This window comes from Chiloscyllium plagiosum, chromosome 19, assembly GCF_004010195.1.
Source record: "Chiloscyllium plagiosum isolate BGI_BamShark_2017 chromosome 19, ASM401019v2, whole genome shotgun sequence".
Lineage (NCBI taxonomy): Eukaryota > Metazoa > Chordata > Chondrichthyes > Orectolobiformes > Hemiscylliidae > Chiloscyllium > Chiloscyllium plagiosum.
This window is the reverse complement of record NC_057728.1, coordinates 25,030,804-25,047,244: the sequence shown is the minus strand read 5'-3', so window position 1 is coordinate 25,047,244 and position 16,441 is coordinate 25,030,804. Positions and strand designations below refer to the sequence as shown.

The 16,441-nt window shown below is 53.8% G+C and overlaps 1 protein-coding gene across 4 annotated transcripts in view; it reads right to left on the bottom strand.

Annotated features, from left to right (window-relative positions):
* Positions 1-16,441, bottom strand: part of zgc:136858 (uncharacterized protein LOC678543 homolog) — a 119,804-nt gene that overhangs the window by 66,650 nt on the left and 36,713 nt on the right. The window contains exon 1 of one of the 4 annotated variants that reach the window (XM_043709363.1): positions 733-983. The exons of the other annotated variants lie outside the window; for them this stretch is intronic. The gene's annotated coding sequence lies outside the window, so the exon portion shown is untranslated. Of the gene's footprint in view, positions 1-732; positions 984-16,441 lie in introns of those variants that run through there. 4 annotated transcript variants of the gene reach the window in all.

Sequence of the window (16,441 nt, the reverse complement as noted above, 5' to 3'; positions counted from 1 at the left end):
TGCATGTGTGAGTGTGCAAGTATGTGTGCCTATAAGGGTGTATGTGGGTGTCTGTGCGCCCGTCTGTGTGTACCTGTGTCCGTGTGTATGTGAGACTGTGTGTGTGTGTGTGTAGGAATATCTGTGTGTGTGTGTGTGTGTAGTGCAATGGTGATCACCTGTAATGTGACATGAACCCAAGGTCCCGGTTGAGGCCCTCCCTATGGGTACCGAACTTAGCTATCAGCCTCTGCTCAGCCACTTTCCTCTGCTGCCTGTCCCTGCCTGCTAACCTGGTGTTGTGTGATTTTTAACTCAGTCTATTCAGCCTTTCTTATAGCTCAAACACTCTAAATCTGGCAACATCAAGTCCCAGTTCTGCAAAGATCAGCAATTTATTATTAGCTCCGAACGAATGGAATACTCTGCCCCGAGTGGGGCCCCTGCGTGCACTAAGCCCAAGCTACATAAAAGTACAACCTTTGCACCTATCTCACAAATCGCTTTTTAAAAAAAATCGGCTCCCCTTTTGCAGTGAAATTGTTTTATCTTTCCGATAAATTAACACAAGGCCAGCAGTTAATACTATTTGTTCACATTAAAATCAGAAGGCCTCGCACGCAAGCTGTAGGCTGTTAGTCCCACTCCTTTTCTACATTACATTTGTCAATTTACTCAGACAGCACTCGGCCCCTCGATCTTGCCGAGAGATTTACACATTTGGTTCTTTTGAAATTAGCTTGATAAACAAACCTCCACACCAGCAGTTGCTCCATGTTCTCTTACCTACCCTTCCAATCCCTCGGGCAATGTGTCTATAAACAATAAACTGTGACCTGACAGGACTGAAACTTATAGACAATCAAATCCCTCTGTTCCACTAGAACAATTCTGGGGATTTCTCCAATGTCACTGGCACAGAGGAGCTCTCCTGAGAGATGTGTGTCAGAGGCTCTCACAATTTCCAAGCAACTAAACTTCGAAGTAATTAATTGGGACATGTACATTTTGAATAGACAATTCTTCAGGAACACTCGAGTTGACTGATTAGCTTCAGAGGGTTCTGACATTACGAGCCCAACTATTAGCCAGGAAGGTTACAGTATTAAAATCTGTAGTAACTCCTGGACAACTGTCAAATAAAACTTATCAAATCCAAAGATGCGCAGGTCAGGTGAATTGGCCACATTAAATTGCTCATAATATTAGGTGCATTAGTCAGAGGGAAATGAGTCTGGGTGGGTTACTCTTTGTGGGAATCAGTGTGAACTTGTTGGGCCAAATGGCCTGTTTCCACACTGTAGGGAATCTAACCTAATCTAATAAAAAGAATCTTCTGGATGCACTGAACGATCCCCACCCCACATTCTTCCTCATTCCTGCCTCCATAGTCACACCACTGACATCCCCAGTGCGAAGAGCTGACTGATTTATCCCTGCCACCTCCCAAACAGACACTCAACACCCCCACAGAAACCCAAATGCCCCCTTCCCCTACCCCTGCCATGGATACTTCACCAGCTGGCTGCACAACTGCCCATAATAAACACAACACACATTTTTAACACAAAGTATTAAACATGTATTTATTAACCAGGGAACATAAACCATATTCCAGTCTGTTCTCAATAACTTTATTAGTTTGCCTCTTTTATGAGATAAGTAAGGGAATACATATCGATAGACAAGACCTTTGGAACTGCCATAATTGGTTTCCTTATTTTATTGGAGGAAGGTAACTGTTGAAAGTAATTATTTTGTCATGTCTCCCTTTGAGTTAATTTTTTAAAATCTCTAATGGCCTGACTCTTTTTGGCACTAATTGAAGAATTGTCTTTTAAAAGTTGTTCACAGGATGTGAGCATTGCTGGCTAGGTCAGCATTTATTGTCCATCTCTAATTGCTCAACAAACAGTTAACAGTGAACGACATTGTTGTGGGTCTGGAGTTACATGTAGGCCAGACCAGATAAGGATGGCACATTTCCTTCCCTAAAGGATTGACCTAGCACTGCAATGCACTGACTTTGTGCTTGACCATGCAATGCACCACCCAGTGGTGGTATTGATGATAACTACAGCCAGGAATGTTTGTACTGACACCACAGCTTTTCCTTCCATTAGCCACCATTGTGAGGTAGTTAAACATCTTGTGGTTCTTGGTATTGAGGGAGGTTGTAACAATTGAATCCATCTCCTCCCAGATAGCTTTCACCACCTCACTAAGGTGCATCCAGCCGAGCTGAAGTTTACATAGCGTAGAGGATGAAAGGGCTATACAGGATATTGGTTAGGCCACTTATGGAATATTGCATGCAATTCTGGTCTCCCTCCTATAGGAAGGATGTTGTGAAACTTGAAAGAGTTCAGAAAGGATTTACAAGGACGTTGGCAGGGTTGGAGGGTTTGAACTGTAGGGAGAGGCTGAATAGGCCGAAGCTGTTTAACTACCTCACAATGGTGGAGCGTCGGAGTCTGAGGGGTGACCTTATGGAAGTTTATAAAATCATGAGGGGCATGGATGTGAAACTTGAAAGAGTTCAGAAAGGATTTACAAGGACGTTGGCAGGGTTGGAGGGTTTGAACTGTAGGGAGAGGCTGAATAGGCCGAGACTGTTTAACTACCTCACAATGGTGGAGCGTCGGAGTCTGAGGGGTGACCTTATGAAAGTTTATAAAATCATGAGGGGCATGGATAGGATAAATAGACAAAATCTTTTTCCCTGAGGTGGGAGAGTCCAGAACAAGAGGGCATGGGTTTAGGGTGAGGTGGGGGGAGATAGAAAACATACCTAAGGGGCAATTTTTTCATGTCAATGGTGGTGCATGTCTGGAATGAGCTGCTAGAGGAAGTGGTGGAGGTTGGTACAATCACAACATTTAAAAGGCATCTGGATGGTTATATGGCTAGGAAGGATTTAGAAGGATGGCCAAGGGGACTAGATTAGATTAGGATATCTGGTCGGAATGGACTAGGTAGACCAAAGGGTCAGTTTCTGTGCTGTACATCTCTATGACAGCTACGAGACTTTTGAGAAATGTGCAGCTTGAAGGTTTGAAAAGTGAACAAGGTGGAGTTGTATTCTGTTGTAAGCTCTGCTTGCAGATGATTCTCCGAGAATTTTCTTTGGGTAGATTTGCTGCCATCAACCCTTCTTACAATACTCCTCTACAGGGCCTACCAGTACTAAGTTGTGAAGGACTAAGTGCTAATAAATCTTTGATTGAAGAGGAACATTTTTGAGTAACAAGAGGTAGTTTATTATATAATAGTAGATAACAGTAACAGGGTACATTAGCTTAAAATAGGTTAACTACATTAACATTTGCTATGAGACATTGTTATTCCTTAAGAGACAGTAACTAGGACTGTTCTACAGGGCTGTAGATTGTAGGACTGACTAACAACCAGCAAGAAAGCTAGAACAACTCACTAGCTCTGTCCAGAGACAGTAATTTGTATATAAATGGGCAGCGCTGTTACAAAGCTTCCAAGATACCCTTACAGGCCAAATGCCTTATGAAACAAATACCAGCCTGACCTAAAGGGGAGAGGAAGGAGAGTATTAGTGTGTTCCAAAAAAAAGAGCAAAGAGAAACTGAGTATTGTGCACTGGGCTAAGGTGAGAAGTGGACCTGTGTAACATTGGGACACTAAATAGCCAGAATTTAACCACAGTGTTCCAAAAGTGGCCTAATCAATGTCCTGTACAGCCACAACATGACCTGCCAACTCCTACACTCAATGTACTGTCCAAGAAAGGCAAGCGTACCGACTGCCTTCCTCACTACGTTATCTACCTGCGACTCCACTTTTAAGGAAGTATGAACCTGCACTCCAAGCTCTCTTTGTTCATTAACACTCCCCTGGACCTTCCCATTAAGCGTGAGTCCTACCCTGATTTGCCTTTCCAAAATGCAGCACCTCACATTTACTTAAATTAAATGCCATCCGCCACTCCTCGGCCCATTACCCTTCTGATCAAGTTCCCATAGTACTTTGATGTAACCTTCTTGGCTGTCTACTACACCTCCAATTTTGCCTTCTTGAAGCACTGCATTTATTCTTCTTTGGAATTACTCTAAATCCTTGCTGACACTCATAAGTTTCTTCAAAATTTTGAGACTGTTTTAAAAATATGCCACGGGCAGCATGGTGGCTCAGTGGTTAGCACTGCTGCCTCCCAGCACCAGGGACCCAGATTCGATTCCAGCCTCGGGCGACTGTCTGTGTGGAGTTTGCATTCTCCCAGTGTCTGCATGGGTTTCCTCCGCATAGGGATTCTAATTCTATGTGGCATAGGTAGACCCACATTGCTCTTAAAGAGAGAGTTCTAAGATTTTGATCCTGTGCTCGTAAGGAATGGCGACATGGTTCCACGTCAGGATGGTGTGGTCTTTGAAGGGAACCTGTAGGTGGTGGTGCTGTCAAGTATCTGCTGTCCTTGTGCTTTTAGGTGGTAGAGGTTGTGGGTTGTTTTTCATTCCTGGGATGTGGGGTGTTGCTGGCTGGCTAGTATTTGTTGCCCATCTCTAATTGCTCCTGAGAAGGTGACGGTGAGTTGCCTTCTTGAACTCCTGCAGTCCCATGTGCTGTAGATAGACTCACAATGCCCTAAGGGAGGGAATTCCAGGAATTTGACCCAGTGACAGTGAAGGAATGGCAAAGCATTTCCAAGTCAGGATGGTGAGTGGCTTGTAGGGGAACTAGCAAGTGATGGTGTTCCCATGTATCTGCTGACCTTGTCTTCTAGATGGAAGCGGTTGGGGGTTCAGAAGGTGCTAAGGATCTGAGATTAGATTAGATTCCCTACAGTGTGGGATCAGGCCCTTCAGCCCAAAAAGTCCATACCGACCCTCTGAACAGCACCCTACCCAACCCATTTCCCTCTGACTAATGCACCTAACACTATGGGCAGTTTAGCATGGCCAATTCACCTGACCTGCACATCTTTGGACTGTGGGAGGAAACCGGAGCACCCGGAGGAAACCCATGCAGACACAGGGAGAATGTGCAAACTCCACACAGATAGTTGCCCAAGGCTGGAACCTGGGACCTTGGTGCTGTGAGGCAGCAGTGCTAATCACTGAACCACCGATCTTTGGTGAATTTCTGCAGTGCATCTTGCCAAAGGTACACGCTGCTGCTACTGAGCATCCGTGATGGAGGGCGTGGCTGCTGGTGGGGTGTGGTGCCAATCAAACAGGCTGCTTTGTTCTGGATAGTGTCAAGCTTTGTATTGGAATTGTATCCATCCAGGAAAGTGAAGAGTGTTCTATTACTTGTGCCTTGGAGATGGTGGATAGGCTTTGGAGAGTCAGCAGGTGAGTTCCTTGCCACAGTATTTCTAGCCTCTGACCTGGTCTTGTAGCAACTATGTTTATATGATGAGTCCAGTTGAGTTTGTGGTCAATGGTAACCTCCAGAATGTTAATAGTGAGGTATTCAGTGATGGTAATACCATTGAATGTAGGGCCGGTGGTTAGATTGTCTCTTATTGGAGATGTTCATGGACTGGCAATTGTGTGGGGCGAATGTTACTTGTCACTTGTCAACCTAAACCTGGATATTGCCCAGACTTTGTTGCATTTGGACATGGACTGCTTCAGTATCTGAGCATTCACAAATGGTGCAAAACTTTGTTTGTTAATGATTGCACATCCCCACGTCTGATGTTTGTGAAGATCATTGATGAAGCTGCTGAAGATGGGTAGATCTTGGACACTACCATGAGAAACTCCTGCACAAATGTCCTGGCGCTGGGATAACTGACCTCCAACAACCACAACTTCTTCCTGTGTGCCACGTCGGACTCCGAGCAGTAGAACGTTTGCTCCCCGATTCCAGTTTTGCCAGCACTCCTTGATGCAACATTCCGTCAAATGTGGCCTTGATGTCAAGGGCTATCCCTCTCACCTCACCTCTTCTCTATATTTGAACCAAGAATATAATAAGTTCAGGAGCTGAGTGGCCCTGGTGGGACCCAAACTGGGTGTCACAGAGCAGGTTGCTGAGCAGGTGCTATTTGATAGTACTGCTGATGACACCTTCCATCATTTTAGGTGATGATTGTGAGAAGACTCATGGGGCTGTAATTGGCCAGGTTGGAATTCTCCTGCTTTGTACAGGACAAACCCGGGCAATCTTCTACATCGTCAGATAGATGCCAGTTTTATAACTGCATTAGAGCTTGGCAAGAAAAGCAGCAAGTTCTGGTGCGCAAGTCTTCATTACAATTGCAGGAATGCTGTCAGGGTCTGTAGCCCTTGTAGTATCCAGTGTCTCCAACCATTTCTTGATGTCAGGTGAAGTGAATCAAATTGTCTAAAGACTGACATCTGATATGCTGGGGCCTAACGGAGGAGGCGGAGATGGGTCATCCATTTGGATTCTTCAGCCTTATCTTTTGAAGAAACTTTAAGAATTAAGCACATACATTTCAAGTGCAAGATCTTTTGAATTTGTTTTTCGATCATGTGACTACTGTACACAATGTAATTAACAAATGGTTTAATATATATTTTTTGAAATATTTTCACTCATTTAAAACAAAGGTTGCACACACAGGTGGTGGATTAACAGTGATGTAAAATGCCCATTTCTGTCACAAACTCCCTTTCCACAACATTAATCAAACTGCACCTAGCTCCAAACAAAAAAAAATCAAGCGCAAAGACACAGCCCAACTGCATTGTATTGTTGCAAAAATCGACAAATACAAAATCTACAAGATAATAAAAAAAAATCAAAAAAGGATGCAATTTTCATGCGGATCATTGAGTGGACAGTGGCTTTTTACTTTTTTTAAAAAAACGAACGGAATTTCTGACACTCCTGTTATCTTTTTTCCTCCTTACCCCCACACTACCGCCTAACTGCAGTAGTGTTTCATTTTTTCCCCCCAGCACCCATGTTGTGTGTGTGTGCAGGTGTGAGACATAGTGAGAGACACAAGGTGTAGGAATCTTTATTCAGTTTCCACCACCAGGAAGAAAGGAAAACACCCGGGTGGCCAGTGACAAACACTGCCCTTCACATCAAAAGGGCAATGCTGTGTGATCAAACAGTGAAGGGGAGGGCAGGGATTAAATCAAAAGAAGTTTGGAGGGGGAAATAAGGTACTCCACTCCCTGCGGCGCCCACCTCTCCCTGAACAACTCCAGGGTGTCGGTGGACAATGCGTGCTCCTTCTCCAAGGACACCCGGGCTCTAACGTAACCGCGGAAAAAGGGGCAGGCAGCCGGCCCTAACGACCCCCTCCACGGCCCGCTGCCTGGACCTGTTGATGGCCAGTTTGGCCAGGCCCAGGAGCAGACCCACGAGGAGGTCTTCAGACATGCCCTCCCCTCTCCGTACCGGGTGCCCGAAGATCAGGAGCGTGGGACTGAAGTGCAACCAAAAGCAGAGGAGGAGGTTTTTAAGAAAATCAAAAAGGGAGTGCAAATGCCCACACCCAATATACATGTGGTCCACAGACTCCACAGAACAAGCAGTCCTCTGCAGTTGCAGGGGACCGCTGCGTGCAGCACCCTCCACCCCAGATCCCCGAGAGAAAGGGGGGGGACTCCCGCGTAGAGAGCCCTCCACTGGGGATCCCCACCGCCCGGTGGCAAATGGGCACGCCAAGGCGTATCCGGACGGTGGATGAGGGAGAAGAGGTGGACGGTGCAGCAGCAGTTGATACAGGGCCGGCTCTTTTAAATCCTGAAAATTCTGGAGGCGGCTCAGGTTGTGGGCACAGGCTTCCGCAGGAAGTACGGAACCTTGGGGCCAATGTGAAATTCCGTCCGGGCTGGGGCAAGCGCAGACGGGATCCCACCGCACACCTGAGCATCCTCCAACTGGTGCATTACGTCGGGTCCGAGCACCACCGTTTTAAGGTGTCGGATGGCGGTGGCCACGTTTCGGACGTCTACCACTGCCCTGCTCGCTATGTCCTGCGGCAGCGTCCAGCCCAGGCCACCGGCACCCAGCACGTCCCCGACCCTGGTCACCCTCGCCGCCATGGCCCTCCCCTCCGACAACCACTCGAACCTGCTAGTACGGAGGTGCGGATTCCTGAGCAATGGCTCCCTGACGACAGCTGCTACTCCAGCCGGAAGGTAGGTGCGACGTGATTCGACCATGTTCCAGACAGTGATCAGGTCCTGGTAAAAGACAGGCAGTGTCTTGAGGGCGACCTCCAAACCGTCATGGTTGACGAACAGGAGCTGTGTGACGTAGTTGAGGTTACGCACCTGGCGGAAAAAAAATACATTGCCAGGGTGCACCACCTCGGAGGAGGCTCGACGTAAAGGTATCGCTGCAAGTTCTGAAGGCAGAACGTCGCGACCTGGGTGTGGATGCACACAGCAACTGTGGGCAGCACGGTGGCACAGTGGTTAGCACTGCTGCCTCGCAGCGCCAGAGACCCGGGTTCAATTCCCGTCTCAGGCGACTGACTGTGTGGAGTTTGCACGTTCTCCCCGTGTCTGCGTGGGTTTCCTCCGGGTGCTCCGGTTTCCTCCCACAGTCCAAAGATGTGCAGGTCAGGTGAATTGGCCATGCTAAAACGACTCAGTGCATCTTTTTGTCCCAGAAGAAGTCGACCAACATTCTCTGGATGTCAGCGACAAAGCCAGGAGGAGGGACCAAAGGTGACCAGCCGGTACCACAGCATGGCGGCCACCAGCTGGTTTATGACCAGCACTCGACTCCTGTAAGATAGCACTGAGCAGTCCTGTCCAGCGGCCTAGGCGAGCCGAGACTTTGGCCTCCAGCTCCTGCCAGTTGGCCGGCCAGGATTCCTCAGCCAGGCTGAGGTAGACCCCCAGGTAGAGGAGATGGGTGGTACTCCAGCTGAACCCCGTAACTCCTCCGGCAGAGAGTCCACCAGCCACGGACCGACCAGTAGTCGGGAACATTTGGCCCAGTTGATCCTGGCGGAGCACGCTGCAGGGTACATGGCCTGGCACTCGCGCATCCTCCCCAGGTCAGCCGGGTCGGTGAAAGTGAGGAGCACATTGCCGGCGTAGGCCGAGAGGACCGTGCCCGCGCCGCGCAGAGCCAGCCCCGACAACCTCCTCCGCAAGAGGCGCAGGAAAGGCTCCACGCACAGGGAATACAGCTGGCCGGACAGGGGGCAGCCTTGACGCACTCCTCTCCCGAAGCGAAGGGGCGCCGTCAGGGACCCGTTAACTTTAACCAGATCGGATCCGGGCGATGAACTGCGTCCCGAACCCGAATGCCCGCAGAGTCCCGAGCAGGTACTCGTGATCGACCCTGTCGAGCGCCTTCTACTGGTCGAGAGACAGGAAGGCACTCGGCAGACCAGCCCGTCGACAGAAATGAATCAGGTCCCAGACCAGGTGGACGTTGTCGTGTATCCTCCGGCCCCGGACCATGTAGGACTCGTCCGGTTGAATCATGTGGGCCAGCATGGAAGCCAGGCGAGAAGACAACACCCTGACATAGATTTTGTAGTCCGTGCTGAGGGAGACCGGATGCCAGTTTTTCAAAAGAACGAAGGTCCCCCTTCTTTGGTAGCAGGACGATGAGCGCCCTGCGCCAAGAAAGGGGCAGCTCTCCGGAACTTAGACACTCCCCCAGGACCTGTGCGTAATCGCTCCCCAGGACGTCCCAGAATGCCCTGAAGAACTCCACAGTCAGCCCGTTCAGCCCCGGGGACTTGCCCCTCGAGAGCACCGGTCAGCTCCTCTAAGGTGACGGGAACGTCGAGCCTTCCGGCGTCCTCCGAGCCGAGCTGCGGCAGGTCCTCCAACAGAACTCTGCGAGCATCCTCGCTGGACGGATCTGGAGAGAACAGAGCCGTGTAATAGTTCCGGATGTGGGCCCTGATACCCTCCGGATCCGAGACGAGGGACCTGTCGTCGGCCAGCCGCACAAGGAGCTGCTGACGGGTGCCACGCCTTTTTCCCAGCGAGTAGAAGAAGGGGGAGCCGTGGTCCAGGTCCTGGAGGAGCTGGATCCGCAAACTCATGTACGCACCCCGAGCCCCGACGAGCTGCAGGTCCCGGAGCGCGGCCTTCTTCTCTTCGTACGCCCCGCGCAGGGCCGGGTCCGCGTTGGGCTGACCGAGGGGTGACTCCAGTCGAGCATCTCCCTGATCCTGGATTTCCGCCGCTTTGTCGACCCCCTCACATACTCCTGACAGAAGACGCAGACGTGAGCCTTGCCCACATCCCACCATAGCCTCAGGGAGGGGAAGCTTCCCCGCTTCCTTCTCCAGCCGACCCAGAAACAACGAAACGAGTCCCAGAACTGCTCGCCCTCCAGCAGCAGGTTGGTAAAGTGCCAGGACTCGGAGCCGAGCCTGGCGCCGAACTGAAGGAGCTCCGCCCACACCAGGTGATGGTCCGTGCACGACACCTGCCGCGTGGAGGCCCTCGGAAAACAGGAGGCAAAACGTACAGACGGTCGATTCTAGACGTTCCAACCCCAGGCCTCATGAAAGTGAAGGCGATTGAGTCGGGATGGAGATTCCGCCAGACGTCCACCAGGTCTAAGGACTTGACAAGTCCCCCAACCTCCGCCCCGACACCCAACCCGTGCGGGCACCGCCGTGGTCCCTGCTCTCGAGGACGCAGTTAAAATCTCCCTCCCGAGGATGACGCACTGGCTCTCGTCGATGGAGGCGAGGTGAGCGGACACTTCTCCGAAGAAGCTCGCTTGCCTCGGCCCGGCCAGGGGAGCGTAGACGTTCACCAAGTGAAGCACCGCACCCCCCAGCCGAACCGTCAGGTGAAGAAAACGGCCTGGCACGGGCTACCTGACCCCCAAGATCTCTGGCTGAAAATGCAGGGCCAACAAGATAGCCACCCCGCCAGATCTGCGGGTGAGGTGACTCATGGAAACCCCCACCTCACCACTCCAGGAGCCAGGTGACTTAGTCTCCCGGGGTAGTGTGGGTTTCTTGTAGGAAGCACACCGCATACCTCCCATCCCGAAGGACCGAGAGGGTCTGGAATCTGCGGTGCGACTCCCTGCTGCCGTTGATGTGGAGGCTGGTTATAGTTGTCTCCATATCGGAAGCGTTGTGCAACCACCACCAGTACACATTCACTGGGAGAATGAGGGAGGGGCACAGAAGTCCCTCGCCCTCACCAGGAGCGCCCCCAGGAAGTTCCTGACTCACTTTCGCTTGTAAACGTCGAGCCCAGGCGCCTGGCGAGCAGCGTGGGCCGACCAGTAAACTCTTTCGAATGAGCTCCAGTGGTCAAGAGCCAGTTGGGCTCTAAGCCAGCGACTCAGTTTCCTCGACAAATTCCCGGAGTTCCTCGAGGGGGATGTGGGGGAGATCGGTGGGAGGCACCTGGGACTCAAAAATGTCGCTGCAGAGTTCGCGTCGCCCCCGGTGTCAGCCACCGAGGGGATGGGGGCTGGTCTGGCGCAGCCAACTGGCCTCAAACCCCCGGCGACCCCACGCCCAGGGTCGCCAGCAGTACCTTCCTTGGCGCACCCCTTCCCGGAACACCCAGATTTCGGGTAGTCGGGCAGCAGAGGCTCAGGGCCCCGCTTCTCTCCCGACACCGGGACACCCGGCTCCTCAGGGAAAAGGTCCTCCCCCAGGGCCAAGGCCCCCGGAAAAAGTCTGGGAGGGAGGAGCGAGGATTACACCTTCCTCCCCTCCACCGCTCGACGACCCAGCAGAGGGTTCGCCGTTGTCACCTGCACCACAGCCTGTGTGGTTATTAACATCCTCCCCAGGGGCCGGAGGAGATGAGGCAGCAGGAGACCCTGCTGTAGCCCCTGGGGGTTTGGGTAGGTCAGGCCACGGTGCAGGACAGTCAAGAGGCACCGTAGACTCTTCCCCTGGAGAGGGGCAACACTGCCGGCGTGCTGCTGGAGTATCTCTCTCCTCCAAGGGCCAGCACCTCTTCTCCAGAGAGACAGGGGAATTTATAGGCCTTCCCTTCCCCGCCTGCCTTGGTGGTCATGGGGCCTGAGGTCCCCCCCCCTTCCCGGAATACGATTGGCTGGGGGAAGACAGGGGGCGTGGCTAGGGTGGGGACGATCAGCCATGGCACTTTCTGCCCCGCCCCGGTTTATCTGGTGATGGTGATGGTGATGGTGGGCGGGGCAGGGGCACAGTTCCTTCTCCGGGGCCCAGAGACACGGTCGCTGCAGGAGGTGAGGCAGCGGTGGTTCCCCCCAGGTTAGTGCCAGGGTGTGGCTGGATGGGGCAGGGCTTGGGCTCAGGGGTCCCCGGGCCAGGTGTTGAAGCCCCAGGGGTTTCTGTATTGGGGTGGGGTCAGGATCAGGTATGGGTTTGGGGGTCAGGGTTCCCGCGCCGGGGCGACGCTGGCACGTCCGCAGGGGCATTGTCGTGCTGGGCAGGGCAGGTCATGAGCTAGGTGTCGGGGAAGGGGATAGGGTGGTCTCCCCGTGGACGGGTCTGACGCGTCGCGTCTTCCTGAGCGCCTTCTGGCCGGTCGGACGCTCACCCCCCTCCCCGCCACAGGCTGAAACATTGGAAGCCCCCGGTGCTGGGGCTTGTGGCGTAGACTGCGGGGGAGGGGGAGTGGGTGCGGTGGTGCCACCCCCAGCTGTTGGTGTGGGCTGGGCAGCCTTCTGGGTGGGGCAGTTTTCTCGCAGCACAGGTGGCACCGTCCGTCGTCCAGAAGGCGCGGTAGGCCATGCCCTCGTGGGGGAGGGTGAAGGAGCCCTCGGTGACCTCCTCCTGGAGGTAGTGCTTATTTTTTCCCCAGCACCCATGTTGTGCGTGTGCAGGTGAGAGACACAGTGTAAGACACAAGGTGCATGGATCTTTATTCAAAATTTCCACCGAGGAGAAAGTGAGGGCTGCAGATGCTGGAGATCAGATTTTGCTTGTTCACGTCGAGCCCAGGCGCCTGGCGAGCAGCGTGGGCCGACCAGTAAACTCTTTCGAATGAGCTCCAGTGGTCAAGAGCAGTTGGGCTCTAAGCCAGCGACTCAGTTTCCTCGACAAATTCCCGGAGTTCCTCGAGGGGGATGAGGGGGAGATCGGTGGGAGGCACCTGGGACTCAAAAATGTCGCTGCAGACAGAGTTCACGTCGTCCCCGGTGTCCCCGGGGCTGGTCTGGCGCCACCAACTGGCCTCAAACCCCCGGCGACCCCACGCCCAGGGTCGCCAGCAGTACCTTCCTTGGCGCTCCCCTTCCCGGAACACCCAGATTTCGGGTAGTCGGGGAGCAGAGGCTCAGGGCCCCGCTTCTCTCCCGACACCGGGACGCCCGGCTCCTCAGGGAAAAGGTCCTCCCCCAGGGCCAAGGCCCCCGGAAAAACAGTCTGGGAGGGAGGAGCGAGGATTACACCTTCATCCCCTCCACCGCTCGACGACCCAGCAGAGGGTTCGCCCTTGTCACCTGCACCACAGCCTGTGTGGTTATTAACATCCTCCCCAGGGGCCAGAGGAGATGAGGCAGCAGGAGACCCTGCTGTAGCCCCTGGGGGTTTGGGTAGGTCAGGCCACGGTGCAGGACAGTCAAGAGGCACCGTAGGCTCTTCCCCTGGAGAGGGGCAGCACCGCCGGCGTGCTGCTGGAGTATCTCTCTCCTCCAAGGGCCTGCACCTCTTCCCCAGAGAGACAGGGGAATTTATAGGCCTTCCCTTCCCCGCCTGCCTTGGTGGTCATGGGGCCTGAGGTCCCCCCACCCCCCCTTCCCGGAATACGATTGGCTGGGGGAAGACAGGGGGCGTGGCTAGGGAGGATCAGCCATGTCACTTTCTGCCCCGCCCCTGGTTTATCAGGTGATGGTGGGCGGGGCAGGGCAGGGCAGGGGAGGGCAGGGGAGGGGAGGGCAGGGGAGGGGAGGGGAGGGGAGGGGCCCAGTTCCTTCTCCGGGGCCCAGAGACAGGGTCGCTGCAGGAGGTGAGGCAGCGGTGGTTCCCCCCAGGTTAGTGCCAGGGTGTGGCTGGATGGGGCAGGGCTTGGGTTCAGGGGTCCCCAGGCCAGGTGTTGAAGCCCCAGGGGTTTCTGTATTGGGGTGGGGTCAGGATCAGGTATGGGTTTGGGGGTCAGGGTTCCCGCGCCGGGGCGACGCTGGCACGTCCGCAGGGGCATTGTTGTGCTGGGACAGGGCAGGTCATGAGCCAGGTGTCGGGGAAGGGGATAGGGTGGTCTCCCCGTGGACGGGTCTGACGCGTTGCGTCTTCCTGAGCGCCTTCTGGCCGGTCGGACGCTCACCCCCCTCCCCGCCACAGGCTGAAACATTGGAAGCCCCCGGTGCTGGGGCTTGTGGCGTAGACTTCGGGGGAGGGGGAGTGGGTGCGGTGGTGCCACCCTCAGCTGTTGGTGTGGGCTGGGCAGCCTTCTGGGTGGGATATTTTTTTCTAATGTGCCCCACCTCGCGGCACAGGTGGCACCGCACGCCGTCTGCCATCCAGAAGATGCGGTAGGCCACGCCCTCGTGGAGGAGGGTGAAAGAGCCCTCGGTGACCTCCTCCTGGGCCAGGCAAATGAACACCTGGTGTCGGAAGGAGTATACGTGTTGGAGGGCGGGGTCCTTAAGACCGAGCAGGAGCGGTTGGACCCCTGACCGGATCTCCCCCAAGGTGGTGAGGTGGGGGAGAAGGAACTCACTGGCAATGAAGGGCGGGACGTTGGAGATCATGACCCTCTGGGCCGTAACCTCCAGAGGGTCAACGGGGCAGATGTGTCCCGCCCACAGTGAGCCCCCTCTCCACGGCCAGGTGGACCGCCTGCTCGGTCTTTAGGAAAAAGACGGCCTTCCCATACATCCGGGCGGCAGCGGCGATGGCCAGTGGGCCGACCACACTAGCCATGGCCTTGCTGCAGGCCTCGATGTTCATATTGGGGTGGGAATAGGCCTTGACCCCCCAGGCGTTTAGTAGGTGCCTGAAGGGGGTTGCGGTTGCGGCCGGGGTTGGGACAGCCGAGCCTAAGGCAGCGGCTACCCCGGCGTAGGTGCGGCTGGGCTCTGCGACCTTCGGGCTCGCCATACTCTGCTGCTGGATATTGGTATGGCCCCAGGCGGCAGTGGTGGAGGTGGGCCTCTGGCAGCAGCAGTGGCGGAGGTCCTGAGGAGGTGCCCAAGGCGAGTCACCCAAGGAGAGTCCCAGGCAGCAATGGTGGAGACTGGCCTCAGGCAACAGCAGCGGCAGGCCTCCTGGTGGAGGTCCTGGGGAGGGGCCCAAGCCAAGTCTCAGGCAGCGATGGTGGAGGCAGGCCTCAGGCAAGTCCTAGGCAGACCCTTGGTCGCAGCAGTGGGGGCAGACCTGTTGGGGAGGGTCCCCAAGGCAAGTCCCAGGCAGCCCCAAAATTTAATCCCAGGCAGCAGCAGTGGAGGTGGGCCTCTAACAGCAGCGGCAGTGGTGGAGGTCCTGGAAGGGGCCCAAAGGCAAGTCCCAGGCAGCAGCAGTGAGGCAGTCCCCAAGCAGTAACAACGGAGGCAAGTCCGGGCGGGGTCCCAGAGACCAGCAGTGGGAGTGGGCCCCAGGTCAGCAGCAACACTCCCTTGACCTGGGTGAGGCCCAGGCTGCAGCTCCAAAAGTAGGCCCCGGACTCAAAGCTCTCACCTCCTTCTCCTTCTTCTTCAGTCTTCCTTCCTTCCTTCAGCTCTCTGGATGTGGGGCAGCTGGTCCAGGGACAGTCCCCTTCCTCTCAGACCCCTTCAAGGAGGAGAGTCCTTGCACATGCACTCACACGCTCACACTGATCCAGCTCTCAAAAAGAAAACACCCGAGTGGCCAGTGACAAGCAGCTCACACTGTCCAGCTCTCAAAAAGAAAACACCCGAGTGGCCAGTGACAAGCAGTGCCCTTCACATCAAAGGGCAATGCTGTGTGATCAAACAGTGAAGGGGAGGGTAGGGATTAAATCAAAATAGAGTTGGAGGGGGAAATAATGCACTCCACTCCCTGCGGCGCCCACCTCTCCCTGAACAACTCCAGGTGTTGGTGGACACCACATGCTCCTTCTCCAAAGACACCCGGGCTCTAATGTAAGCGTTTTGTTTTTATTTCAGTGCAAGAGTCAGTCACAGCACATGCTGATATTGGACAGTGATGAGGCTTTTGTACCCTTTAATGTTATTGTTGGAATAGGTACATATAGAAGGAAATGACTCTACCAAATCTAATATTTCTCAATTATTGGTTCCCTGCTAAATATTCCATTTGAAAATTTTCTATGATGCATTTCCCTGGTGAGATGCTCCATAATTGACGCTCTCTTGCCTGAAGTAGTGAAATTGAATGCTAATAATATTAGAACATAAGAGTATAAGAAATTAAAGCTCAGCAGACCACATGTTTCCATGGACATTTTTCACTATTCATGCTTAATTTGCTGTCCCAGAATCATAGAGTGGTTACAACATGGAAGGAGGATCCAATCCATCGTATTTCTGCTGGATCTCAAACGAAGCAAAGCTTAGGAGCTGCAAACAAGTCCCAAGACCACTTTTACACCACCTCTCCATCTCCACCACCTTTCCATCTCCACCACCTCTCCATCTC